Source organism: Rattus norvegicus, chromosome 1 (genome assembly GCF_021556685.1).
Source record: "Rattus norvegicus strain SHRSP/BbbUtx chromosome 1, alternate assembly SHRSP_T2T, whole genome shotgun sequence".
Lineage (NCBI taxonomy): Eukaryota > Metazoa > Chordata > Mammalia > Rodentia > Muridae > Rattus > Rattus norvegicus.
In genome coordinates this window covers 211,358,918-211,372,242 of record NC_141534.1, presented here as the reverse complement: position 1 = coordinate 211,372,242, position 13,325 = coordinate 211,358,918, and the positions used below count along the sequence as shown (strand labels likewise).

The 13,325-nt window shown below is 47.0% G+C and overlaps 1 protein-coding gene across 4 annotated transcripts in view; it reads right to left on the bottom strand.

The window, feature by feature from the left end:
• Positions 1-13,325, bottom strand: part of Kcnq1 (potassium voltage-gated channel subfamily Q member 1) — a 333,399-nt gene that overhangs the window by 132,438 nt on the left and 187,636 nt on the right.

Sequence of the window (13,325 nt, the reverse complement as noted above, 5' to 3'; positions counted from 1 at the left end):
TGGGGGAAGGGGTTATCTTGGAACTGAGTCCGCGGAAGGCTGCTTATTCGTAGTTTTGAACCGAGTTGAGATCTGACTCTTCGCTCCGAATTGGGTGTGTGTATATGGGATCTACGGTGGTTCCAAGTACAAAGTAGAGTCACGATTGGAATCGGGTAGAGATTCTGGTCTGGAGCCGAGTCAGAATTCAGGTATGGAGTACACGGTGGTTCAGGATTGGGATTTGGGGGTGGAGGCCAAAGTGGTTGTAGTGGGTTCTCAACCTTCTTAGTGCTATGACCCTTTAATACACTTACTCATGTTGTGGTGACCTCCGGCCATAAAATTAATTTCATTGCTACTTCAATAACTGCAATTTTCTACTGTTATGAGTCACAATGTAAATATCTGTGTTTTCTGAGGTCTTTGGTAGTCCCTATGAAAGAGTTGTTCGAGCTCAAAGGGGTCGCGACCCACACATTGAGACCTGCAGGGTCAGAATCAGGTCTGAATTGGGGAATAGCAGAACTGGGCGTTACCTCCAGATTTTCAGTAGGAATTTGATTACTTCTAGTGGTTTTGAGTTGAGATCCAAGAGGCTCAGGTCCCTTTTGGGGACTGGACTGAGGGTTTTCTAGTTACATTCAGGTCCCTACTAGGGAGTACAGTAGGAATTAAAGTTGGTTTTGAGTCTGAGTTAGGGATCAGGACTGAAGTATATTCAGCCTGCTTTTTAACAAGTGGGGATGGAATTTTTAGAAATAAGGTATAGAAATCTTTGTCCTATATGGGTCAGAGTTGACTTTAAGGACGAAGCCCAGGGCTCAAATCTCAGCCCTCCATTTTGTTCTTGGCTGGTCACATTCCCTTTTCTGTAAAATGGGGATGAGTGCTTTCCAACTGGAAACTTTCTGGGCATAAAAGGTAGTAAGTAATTCATTGAAGCAAAAAAAAAAAGTCTCATCATATATGATTAAAAAGCATAAATGATTTCTCAGTATTAATAGTCACAAATGGTATGCCCTGAACAATTCTTTTTCACATGGTGTACCCTCTGTTAGTAACAACCAAAAGGAAGCCTTTCTCTTCTGTTCCCTAGTGCTCATCCCCACCCAGCCATGGGCCTAATACACAGCTATCCTCAGGCAATACTTGTTGAAGGAAAGCAGGCAGGCAGGATTAACCAGATTTCTACGGTGTCTCAAATGATCCATTTCTGCACCTGTTTTCCAGATACTCACTAGGAGGAAAATATAAAGGACTGATTGCTTGATTACGATTCTATTTTAATGTGTTACCAGACACGCTGATGGGGGAAAAAAAGAGGGTGTTTCGGGATGTATGCCCCAGTTAGAAGGATCTTTTACAATCCAAATTCAAATAAGGAGAGCAGAAATGAAGAAAACTAAAGAAAACTGAGGCGCTTCCCTGGTGAGCGTAGGTGAAGGTCTGTGTACAGTATTAACAAACGGAGTCCAACAGAATTTTAAACAACAGCCCCTAATTTAAGCAAGTGGGGTTTCTCTTCGGGATGTAAAGATGATCCAATATCAGAAACTCTTTCCGTGTAATTCACAGTATTAAGGACTGCAGGAGAAAAGCCATATGGTCTTCTCAATAGAGGCAGAAAATTTATATGATGAAGTTTGATGCATTTGAGGGGGCTGGAAGGACATTACTTAGGAAGCCAAAACTAGAGGAGAACTTCCCTAACTTGATACAGTGTATACCCACATTTAACTTTTCAGTAGACTTAAGGGAGAAAGTGCATTATTATTCCCGGGTAAGATAAGGAACAGGTCAAGGGTATTATCCTAGCCATCTCCTAATATAGGGAAAAGAAACGGTTGTGAGGCTCCTGTGGCAGGAAGAGTGAAACTAATTACTCACAGATAATGGTACTTTTTGTACTAGGGTTTATGAATGTTTTGATGTTACAACATTTGGGCACTTAAAAATTATTAAGTCCCCTCCCCACATTTAATTAAGATGGAGTCTATTTACTGGTGGTTACAGTCTTACACATTAAAATTATGTGCTTAAACTTAGAGCTGTACATATTCCAGTGAGGTCATATCTTTGGAAAACTTTGACTTTGTGAGAGTCAAAATAGAGAATTCTGGCAGACAAGGCCTGAGTATTATGGAAATAACTTCTTCATCAGACCTTCTGTGACCTTTCCTGCGAGGGTCTGAGTAGGCTTCTCAGGGATCTTTGGATCTTTGAAAACTGCTAAGCTACTTGAAAGATAAGGTTTTGCAGCTAAAGAAATGTTTGGCAAAAGTTTTGGGTATATGCAGTATACTCAAACAAACAAAACAAATAAAAATCCCCCACATTTCTTTATAATAACAGTGACTTAAAAGATGTAAGACACGTGCACTCACGTACGAATTAGAACAGCAACAAGATTGTCTGGTCTAAACACCAGTTTATGGGAAAACTGTAAGTTCCCATTGGAGATAAAGGAAGGTATTCGAATGTGCGGAGACATCGTTTTCTTGGATGGGAAAAATCTAGCATTAGAAGTCTCAATATTTTGCAAATCTATAAATTTGGTTAGATTACAGTCAGACTTCTGGTTGGAGGGTTTGATGTCTCTTCCTCACAAATGTATGTAGAAGAAAAAGATGTACGAATGCCAAGTGAACTTTGAAAAACACTCCACAACTTAGCCGCCAGAAGGGTGGAGTGACAGAGACCCAGAACAGAGCTCAAAGAGCTCAGCCCTGAGTCTGGGCAAGGTGACATGTGATCAAAGTGGCACCACATATCAGTGGAGCCTACTTGGAAGATGTTAAAAAAAAAAAAAAAACCCAACAACAACAACAACAACAAAAAAAACCAAAAAAACAAAAAAAAACAAGGAAAACAGAAACATCCTGTGAGTTTCTCAGTCCTTAGAAAAAGTGAGCTTCAAATTTTTAAAATAAAAGGTAGTTGATACTTACTTACTAAGAAAAACTATGGAGAGTATTTTCTAGGGTAGCACAGAGGTCTTAAGCAGGACAAACCTCAAGACTGAAATCTATGAACTTGAATAAATGGTGCAAAGTAAGGACTTCTATGAAACCACCACAGCCAGTGCAGCTATTCCCGTAATTGAAAGACGTGATTTGCCTTTCTATCCCCTCACATGCGTAATTCTGCCCGTGATAAGTTACAACATAGTTGAAACACTAAAACCAGGGAGCACACAGCTAAGGTGACAAGAAAGCAAATCAGAGGAAGGCAAGACAAGAAACCGGCAGGATGGGTTACCAGGGAAGATGTGACAAACTTAAGTCACCAGAGAAACGCACATCGAAGTGACATTTATTTTCTTCTGAGAAGCCTTAGAAAGTAGGATAATGCCAAGTGTTGGCAGAAGTAAGGAGCAAGCCTCCCTGCCTGCCGCAGGTGACAGGGGAGACCAACACAGACATTCTGAAAAGCTGGCCAGCATTTTTTTTTTTTCTCCCTCAAGTAAAATATTTTATACCTGCGGCGCAACTGTTTCCCTCCTGAGTAAACATGTCGGAGCAGTTCTCCCCTGGAACAAGGAGAGGCTGTGTGTGCCTGCTCGGCACAGCATGGCCCGGGGGTGGTGGGGTGGTGGGCATTTGGCTCTGGTTGCTGTGGTTAGAAGCGGGGGACTCGATGTACACTTCACAAGATGGAGACGCATAGAAACGGTGCTGAGTGACACAGACAGCAAACAGAAGGAGGGTTTCAGCCCCTGCCTCTGTGTTTAAATTAAAATTACACACCTCCTAGACCTGCGCTAACAGGGCATGCCGTCCATACGTACGATGATAGAAATAAATTACTCCAGAGCAGCTGTCCAAGTCACAGGATGGAGAGAGAATGCAAGAGCACGGAAGGAGCAGAGTGGTACTTTCAAACAGACCCGTCCACGGTAACCGTTTTATGGGCTGAAGGCTGTGATTTACTCTGTGCGCTATGCACCGGGGACCCAAGAGCCAAGTATGAAGGAGTGAATGAGCACCCATCACACCCGCTTGCCAGACACCCTCTGTAGACTCCTATTTCTAGAAACATCAGCTTTTTACAAGACTGCTTTGCCCTGTGCTCTGGCCATTGCTTCCTCTCTTGCAGCATTCTTTGTGTGTTTATGTGATTTATGCATTTGTGCACACACGTTCTAGGTGCATGCACGGGTGGAGTTCCTCCATCACTTTCCACTTCCTTTTTTTTAAGACAGGATCTCTCACTGAACCTGGAGCTCACGATTTTGGCTTGACTGGCTGGCCAGTGAGTCCCCTGGGATCTTAGTGTCTGTAACCTGTAATCCTAGGCCTGAGATACAGGCATGCATGTGCTGCCATACCTGGATTTTATGTGTGTGCTGGGGACCTGAACTCAGGTTCTCATGATTCCCAGCAATCACAACCAGTAAGTACTGTAGCCATTGATTCATCTCCCCAGCCCAATACCAACATTCTTCTATTTTGTTCTATCAGCAAAGTATTCCCCCCGCTTCAGGGTCTTAAAGTTGGCCACTCTGCCTGGCTTTTATTTTCCTGCAATTCTCCTATCTCACTGGAGATGCCTTTTCTGACCTGCCATATCAATTTGTCTCCTCAAGTGATTGCTACCGCAGTCTCTGGAACGGGGGGGGGGGGGGGGTACATTGTGGTATTCTTGTTCCTTGGGCGTGTCCACTTTAGTTAACTGTCCCACTAGAAGGGAGGTCCTGTGTGAGCTTGCGTGTCTTCTCTGTAGGGTTAGCACTCTGCAGACGGGTTACACGTTTCTGGTGAGTCGTTTCATTGATTTGTTGAATTGAAGGAGAGAGCAGGCCAGGAAAGTGTTCTTCCAGTGAGAAAGTAAGTTGTGAGTGGTTCTTAACTGCCACCTTGGTGTTATTTGGTGAAGGATTGGGGGGAGGGGTGTTCTGTGTTGGAGTATGTTTAGCAGCTTAAATGGCATTTACCTAGTCGAAGTAATCCCCTCACAGTTGTGATAACAAAGGCTGCCTCCCAAGGTTACCACAGAGCCCTTGGGGTGCGGGTGAGGACACTCCCTGCCAGGCCTGTTTTAGTTCCAGGAGCTGGAAAACCTTTCTGCTTTAAACACCGGATCTTTAAACACAGCAAACCCTGGCCTTTATCATGCCATGCACTAAATCCACACATGCCCTTATGGTACCTGTGAGGAAGACCCCGGCCTATGCCTATGTAATAGACACACCCCCATCTCTGCTCATTGGTATAAATACATTTTGGCAGGTAATCCTATCCTTACAATGCCCGGGATTCCATTAAAATCCTTACCACAATCTTAAAAAAAAAACAAACCAAACCCTACTTACTGTTCTGTCTATGAGTGTCTTGTCTGCATGCGTGTATGTATGCCATGATGAGCCACAGGGATACCTCTAACCCCAACTGCAACAGTCTCTCAGCTACAGTTCCTGAGTCGTGAATAGCAGCAGCACCTGTTGCTTTACCAGCTTGGAGATGGCTTGGAAAGTGCCTGGGTTGGGTCTTCTCACCACTGCCAGTTAGTACAGACTCTAGTAAGTGGCTCTTGTGAGCAGTAGATCCAGAAGTTTACAGTACACTTAGGAGGAGAAGAGAGTTTGCCACAGAGAAGGCTGCTTGGGAGAGTAAGTGGGTGGCCTCTAATACTGGGTTTCCTTTCCCTGTGCTTGCCTCTGATATCAGCCTTTGCCATGATCCTCTATGCTGCCTGGCCCCAGAAAGTCTGGGTCAGTGGCCAGAGTCCAGACTCCCAGGGTCCTGATCAGAGTCCTCAGGAAGGCCTGAGAGATTAGAGCGCAGAACTAGCCTGGCCTCTCCCAACCGGGAACTGAAAGCTTCCCTGAGCCCTTCCTAGGGACTGAGACCCTTGTTTGCAATTTAAATGTGGCCTCCTTTATGGAAGAGTCCCAGCTCCTTGAAGAGCCTTGAGCTCACCCTCCCTAGCCGTTGTAGCCTTAGCCAGGGGAAGAAACTGATCTAATTGGCTTTTCTCCTAATAATGCTAATTGCAGCAATTAGGCTCTGAGAACAGAGAAGGGGCCGGCCCAGGCCCACTAGTTTGCCCGTAGCTCAAATCCAGACCCACTACTCAGGCTGCTGTTCAGGTTGACTAAGCCCTGTGAAGGTTCTGCATGAGCAGAAGTTCAGCAGAGTATGGTTGAGGCCTGCTGCCTTCCAGGGGCAGTTACAGGAGATAGGTCTCTGACCGAGTGTTCAATCTAGTATCCATTGCAAGTGACTCTGGGCTTTGCCATGTGATCCTCCCAGAAGAGGGTCTAACTGGTGCATAAGATAATGGTGCATAAGATAAAGGTTTGGTTTGAATTAATCAACAGATCAATACTTACCCTCTCCCCTCTCTCTCTCTCTCTCTCTCTCTCTCTCTCTCTCTCTGTGTGTGTGTGTGTGAGAGAGAGAGAGAGAGAGAGAGAGAGAGAGAGAGAGAGAGAGAGTGCGAGTGTGCACAAGATTGAGTAGGGGAGGGGGGATGATGAGTGAGGAGGGGACAGGGGATGAGGGCTATCTGGCAGGAAGTTAGGTTTTGAAGCATATGGCTTTATGGATTAAGAAACCATTCCACAGTATGGCCAATTAGAAGATCTAATCCCCTCAACCTCCTAACATATACTAAAGGATCAATGTTTCTTCACTCTGCAGAGTCTTGCTTACAAAGCACTCTGTTCTCGCTAGGAACTGGGGATCTGGTGTGATTGGAAGGAAGGAAACACAGCACAGGCATAGGCAGCCTGAATGCTTAGTTATTCTAAGGTTACACCATGGCTGATTTTTAATCAGTATATAGCGTCTGCACAGTACATAGATTTCCCAGGAAGTGAACTGTGTATGGGAGGCAGGGAAGTGATTATTGTTCCATTTTATAGTCTCAGCCACTCCACACATACTTGTTGAAAGTCCATCGTGCACCGCAAAACTGTCTCAAAGAGGAGGGATTTTACAGGAGGCAGGTCATGCTTGTGTGTTGTTGTACACTGAAGGGAATACTCTCTGAGGGCTGGGGATATAAAGAAAGGGCTACCAGGAACCAGCCAGAACCCATCCAGGATCCCAGAGAGGCACTGTGGAGAGGGGAACACAAGAGAGAAAGAAGCTAGCCTTCTAAACCTGGGTCCAGAGCTACAGGCCTTGCTTCCTGTGAGGATCTTGGGTTTGTTCTGAGACCAGTGAGAACTGCTAAGGGTCTAAGTTCCCATTCCATCTAGATCCCATTCCACTCAGGGAACTAAGTGGAGTCCAAGTTTTAAAAGGCTCTTTCTTGCTGAGTGGAGAATGAACAGGAGGGGAATGGAGGTTATCAGAAGGTGTTGTGGCCTACTAGGGCAGTGGCAATACAAAAGGAGGGAATGGGTAAAGGGGGTGAGCATCCTGGCTTGGGAATGGACCAGTTGGGTCAGCTAGGGGAGAAGGTGTTGGAAATGAGTCCAGGGTTTCAGGCTAATGAAACCGGGAGAACTTTTTTTTTTGGAGGAGGAACATGAATTGGGGGAGTGGGGTATGAAGTGACAGCTGTGGTGGGTCCAGCCATTGGAAAGTTAGTTTTTGTCAGGCTAGGAGCTCCTGGTGCTGAGGGGATGGGCCAGTGTAGTGGAAGAAGGGCAGCAGTACTTAGTGGGCAGTGAAACTGGGGACGGAGCCAGCAGGATGGCATGAGATGGACAGAAAAGGAGAACCCATTCTTGCAGAGGTCACATGGAGTCAGTGTTCTAGTCTTATGAGGGTTTGCAGTGGACAGCAACTAGCCTAGAATGTGCCTCCTGCCAGGGTGACTATGACACCTGCCTCTATGACTAGAGAGAAATCCTTATTTCTCAGTGCTTCTGTTTTCTCTCTGTGCTCCTAGAATCAAGAGTAGCAAAAGAATACTTCTCCACAGAATGTGCAGAGAGGGTCACCTCCCTCAGGAGGCCTCATCCTTGCTAAAGTATTCCATGCTCTTGGACTGCTGGAAATTCCTTCTACCCATTTTAATGCAAAACCAGGCAAGCTTTAAAAAAAAAAAAAAAGTGGCCTCGAATAGGCTGAGGTGAAAAGCAAAGAGGCTGCCAACGCTAGAGACTGGGGGAGGGGTGTGCAGTGGGCAGGGAGATTTTGGGAGGCTCCAAAGTTAGCAGTTTCTGAGCTTTACTGCTCAAACCTAGAGGCCCAAACCAAATAGAGCAGGTCCAGGGTTCAAGGTGCAAGGGGGCAACAGCCCTTTGGTGGAAGATGTCTCTTTCTTGTCATTGTTTCTGATTAGCTGTTCAAACAGTCTTCACAGATTCTTCAAAAAATGGTTAACTGTGGATCCTCTATATCTTCTACTTGCTAATTTTTAAACACAGCTGAGCCCTGAGTGCCCCTCCTGGAGTTTCAGAGGCCAGAGGCCAGAGGCCAGCACAAACTCTACGCCAGGTCTGCCCAGCCTTTACCTCAATGTGTCTAGGAATGATGTATATTAGAGGAGAGGTTCTGATACTCCCCTCACTCAGGTGCCAGATCAAGGCTTCCTCCTCTGCCCTTTGCCCAGTGTTTAGTGGGATTTACTAATATTACTTAATTCCCAAGTGAGCCTTTCAGGTCATCATGAAAGAGCTGAGATGGTATGGTAAAACCTGGATGGGGAAAACGGCTCAGACTGTTAAAAACCAGCTCCCAACAGTGGGAGGGAAGCACGCCCTCCTTGAGGCCCGAGGTCAGTGTTCCCAATAATCCTCTGCCAAGGGTTATGTACCCAAAGGTTCTAGGGTCACGCCCTATCCTTAACCACTCAGGACTTCTGAAATGGCGTTTCATACCTACATGCCCTGCCACAAATGCAGACAACCACGTGCACACACATTCATTCTGTTCCCAGCCAGGGCCCAAGACTGAGTCTCATTCCTGCTTCACCCTCTCTTTTTTTTTTTTTTGGTTCTTTTTTTTTTTTTTTTTTTTCGGAGCTGGGGATCGAACCCAGGGCCTTGCGCTTCCTAGGTAAGCGCTCTACCACTGAGCTAAATCCCCAGCCCCTGCTTCACCCTCTCTTAGCCGGTGTGCCATCTACTTTGTAATAGATGCTGAGACCTACTTAGATCCATGGCTGTGTCTGATGTCCAAGGACTCTGCCTTCTGGTGTCACCCACCTTACCCTAGCTCTCTGATTCTAGCTTTTCTAAGGGAGGCAGGTAGCCCTCTCAGCCAGCCATATGCCTCATGCCAGTCAGCCATGGCTGCTCCAGTGCTCCTTAACTCCCTTTAGGCATTGTGGACTTCATGTCCTATGGATGGGATTTAGTACGCCCCAAGAGCACCACAAGGAAGGGGATAGCAAGAAGAAACTCAGCCACACAGAAGGACTGGTCTGAGGCCAAGACACGAATCCTGCCAATGGGGAAACTGGCACTCTGTGTCCATGGAGGAGCCACCTCTTGTCTTAACCTTGGCCGAGAGTGCTCTTGGATTCACGCTTCTGTAGGAGCAGTCTGGGTAGGGGTAGAGAGACAGCTCCTGTTTTCCTCTGCTTGGGAAAAAGTCTTCTAAGTAGTCATATTCTAAAGGAAGTCATAGCTATCACTGTTGAGAAAGGCAGCCCAGGTTTGGAGCAGTTGGAAGCCATCCCTGAGAATGGGCTAAATATAGTGGTGTGGGTGCTTATAAATACCACCCTACGTTTATGGAAGGGCTACAGGCCACCGTGATAAGGTACCACTTCCCTTTCCTGCCTGGACTACGTTAGTACCAAATGTACCAAATGCCACTAACTTGGTATAAACAAATGGGCCTGATCCAAATGCAAATGACAGATGCCTCTAGCAGCCACTCCTGCCCTGACTTTTCCTCAGCGGACCTATGTCTTCTCTTGATTTTGTTTCTAAAGGCACCTAAACTTCAAGAATCCAGAAAATAGCCGCTATGACAGATGTTTATGTTCTCCTTGATATGTCATTCATTCTGCTCTTCCCATAGAGGCCTACATGCTGAGACACCGGCTGCCAAGAGAAAAGGCTGTAGTCAAAGTCTCCAGGGCCATCAGCCCTACATGGTGCTGTCCTCCTCATTCCCCTCTTCCTATGGGTGGGCATCGTCCCATGGGCACTTCTTCCCAAAGCCACTTGAAAGGCCTTAAGTTCTAGAGGGATAACCTGAGGGTGGCACCGAGTTGCTGGGTGCAGATGAGAGATTATAGCAGAGCTGGGTAGAACCCTCCATCTGCAGGGCTGACTTCAAAGCTGCTGCTGGGCTTAGCCTGCTGCATCAAAGTCAGCCAGTTAAACAGTTTGCACATAAAAGGGAGAGTGGAGGGCTTAAAAGCCTTCCCGTGGAGGCTGGCAGGCATTCCACCCTCTTCTCAGGCACAAGAGGCACCAGAGGAGGAAGTAACTGCCTCAAAAAACCACGCAGAAATCACCTTCCACCGCAGTTTAGGGTTTGAAGACTCTACAAGCCTCAGGCACAAGCCTAGTGAGGCACCTGTGTGGAGAGGCCCTCCACATGCATTCAGCTCCCTGCTTTATATCTGCCGTTGTATTTTGCTTCCCTGCCTCCAGCACCTACGTTTTGGCGGGACAGGCAGGCTATCTGGCTCTTGGGAATAAAGAGGTCGTAGTATGACAGCCCTGTGGGAACCGAGTCATGCTGCTCAGGTTGGATCCGAGCTTTTAGGTATGTCTGAACAGTGGCTTTTTACAGTGCCTTCCTTCCAGTTCTGGCAGCCTCGTGTGAGTGCATTTAGAGGAGACCTTCCTTCTGCCTCCCCCAGAACACTCTGGAAAGACCCAGAAGAATCTACCTTGCTCTCTGTCTCCCTAATTCTGCCTTCCTCCCTGCCCCTCTTGAGTCCCTTGCCTGACTCCAGTATACTGTGGTGCCAGAAGCATTAACTTCTCAAGCAGAGCCTAACCAAGCTTGTGCCTTGCAGAGCACAAAGGGGTGCTGGCCCTGCCCTCACTCAGGGAGACATCAAAGGGAGACTGGAAGCATTACTTACCGACCCCCAGAGAGTGGGAGAAGAGCAGCAGTTTGGCTCAGCTGGCCGGGCTGGGGATTTTCCCTCCTACTGAGGATATCCACATGATTCCCCACTCTGGCCTTTGAGGAACCCTCAGGAACCCTCAGGAACCAGTGTTCAAGTTTCAGCCCTGTTGGTACCATGAAGGGCTAGGCTCTTTGGCTTTGGGGCATGAGCAGCCTCTTGAGGAGCTTCCTAGCCTCAGTTTCCTCATGACGTGCTGACTACTGGTTTGAAATCTTAGCATTTCTCACCCTAGCAGAACATTATCTTGAGGTCTAGCTAGCCAGGGAGGAGAGATCACAATTTGTGTGGGGACCCAAGCAAAGTAGAGAGAAGTACACAAGTACTGTTCTATTGGCGGGGGGGGGGGGGTTGTTACCCATTTCTGCCAGTTACTTAAGGAACACAGAGGATAGATCTGTTGCTTTTCTGATACCTGGAAGTAGAAAGGTGGAAGAGAAGTGGGGAGGTTGCTCAGAAAGCCACACTTTTTGCTTCTCCTTCCCACATGCAAAAAGATGATGCTGGGTTTACCACATCTATCCCTCTGTATCTTGTCTGTGGCTGGCCTAGACCCTTATCTAACCATAGGCCACACCAGAAGAGAGACCACGATGACAAAAGTGGGCTAAATCGCTTGGACTGGGTAAAGTCAATAATAGACTGATTAAGAACTAGTCCTAAGTGCCATGGTGTGCCCCATTCCCATAAGAGCCAGTGTGAGAGATTTGAAGTGGCTGTGCCAGTTAACGAGTGCTTTGCTCTGAACCGTATAGTGACAGGCATGGACAACATGAGCTGTTACTGCCCCAAGCAAGGAAAAGCAGGTTGGCAAGGAGGTTCTTCTCAAGCCAGAGAAGCTAAGGCAGTCAGTCAAGCTTCGTCTTCCCAGGAAAATATCAGTGTATATCCTTGGTTTAGAAGAGGCAACTCTGAATGATGGCCAGAGAGAAATCACCTAGCACAATCTGGCTATGAACACATTTGGGTCATGGAGCAAGAGGCTCTTAGATCCACACGAACCCAGAGAGAGAACAAGGAGGCTCAGGGTCTTAGAGGCTTCTGATCCACACAGAGAGAGTCAGGAAAGTTATTAGAGGTGTTCCATACAGCAAGATGAAGGGCTAGCTGTGGGAAATGCTGGTACTTCCAGAGCAGTCTGTGTGCCGCTGGATAGCAGGAAGGTTCCTACTGATGCCTGAGGCTCGCTCTAGCCCATAAATCTCCACTTCTCCTTAGCACTGTGAAATGTTTACTCTGAACTAAGCCTCTGCTTTAGCAAGTCATGTTTCAATAGGAAAACCTTCGTTGATGGAATTGAATGGGACTCCTCCCCTCTCGTCCCCGCCAGTTACCCATTCCTAAGAAAAGCACCGCCATTTACTAAGTACCCAGAGCCTCAGGAACTAGCATTTGCAGACAGTGTGGCAGATATGATGGCCTCATGTGCAGTAAGGGAGAACCTGGCCTCTAGGTGCCTGGTCTTGCCAGTCCTTCAGACTGACCGTTCTGGAGAGTTGGGGACCTGTGCTCCATCCTGCATTTCCAGCCCCATTACCCATCGTGTAGAAGCCTTCAGTGAGAACTTTCAGTTTTGGTGCTGGTTCAGTCCTAAGACTGGCTTGTTGCTATACTTCGTAGTTAGCAGCAACAGAAATCCTGTTGCCTCAGGAGAGCCTAGCTAGTCCTACCCAGCGCTGAGAGTATATACGCAAACATGTGGCCCACGATCTACCAGCCCTAAGGCAACAGTGTGTTTTCTTTACTAACAGTAGAGTGGCTTTCCTGTATGTACCTACTTGCCAGAGGTTACTGATATGACCTAGAAATAGCTGCTGTCCCCAAGCCTTGATCCACAAGTTTTTAAGAGTTATTTTAATTTTATGTATCAGTGTTTTTCTGCATGCATGTCTGTGTATCACAAGCGTACATGGAGCCCACAGAGGTCAGGAGAGGGCACCAGAGCCCCTGGAACTGGAGTGACAGATCCACAAGTTCTTAATCTACACAATCCAAGATGGTTCCTTCCATGTGAAACCCTTCCAAAAGAATCATCAGAACCCACTACAGAATGGCAGGCAGGAAGGAGTGCATCGTAGAGAATGGCGATGAGATAGCTTCTGGTGGACTCTGGGACCCCAGGCCCTGTGGTTAGAAGAACCCTGCTGCGGAGCTCTGAAGCTCTGCTGCCCCTTCAAGATGCTGCTGGCACTAACAGGGCCCAAAGCAGCCTTGCCAGCCCCAGCCTGGGTCCTAGGAGACCCTAATTGATTGCATGGGAAACCTTAGTCATTTATGTGTTCATTTACTTCATCAAATATTCACTGAAGGTTCCTGATGTGCCCCAAGTAGATTAAGCACGGAATATAGAA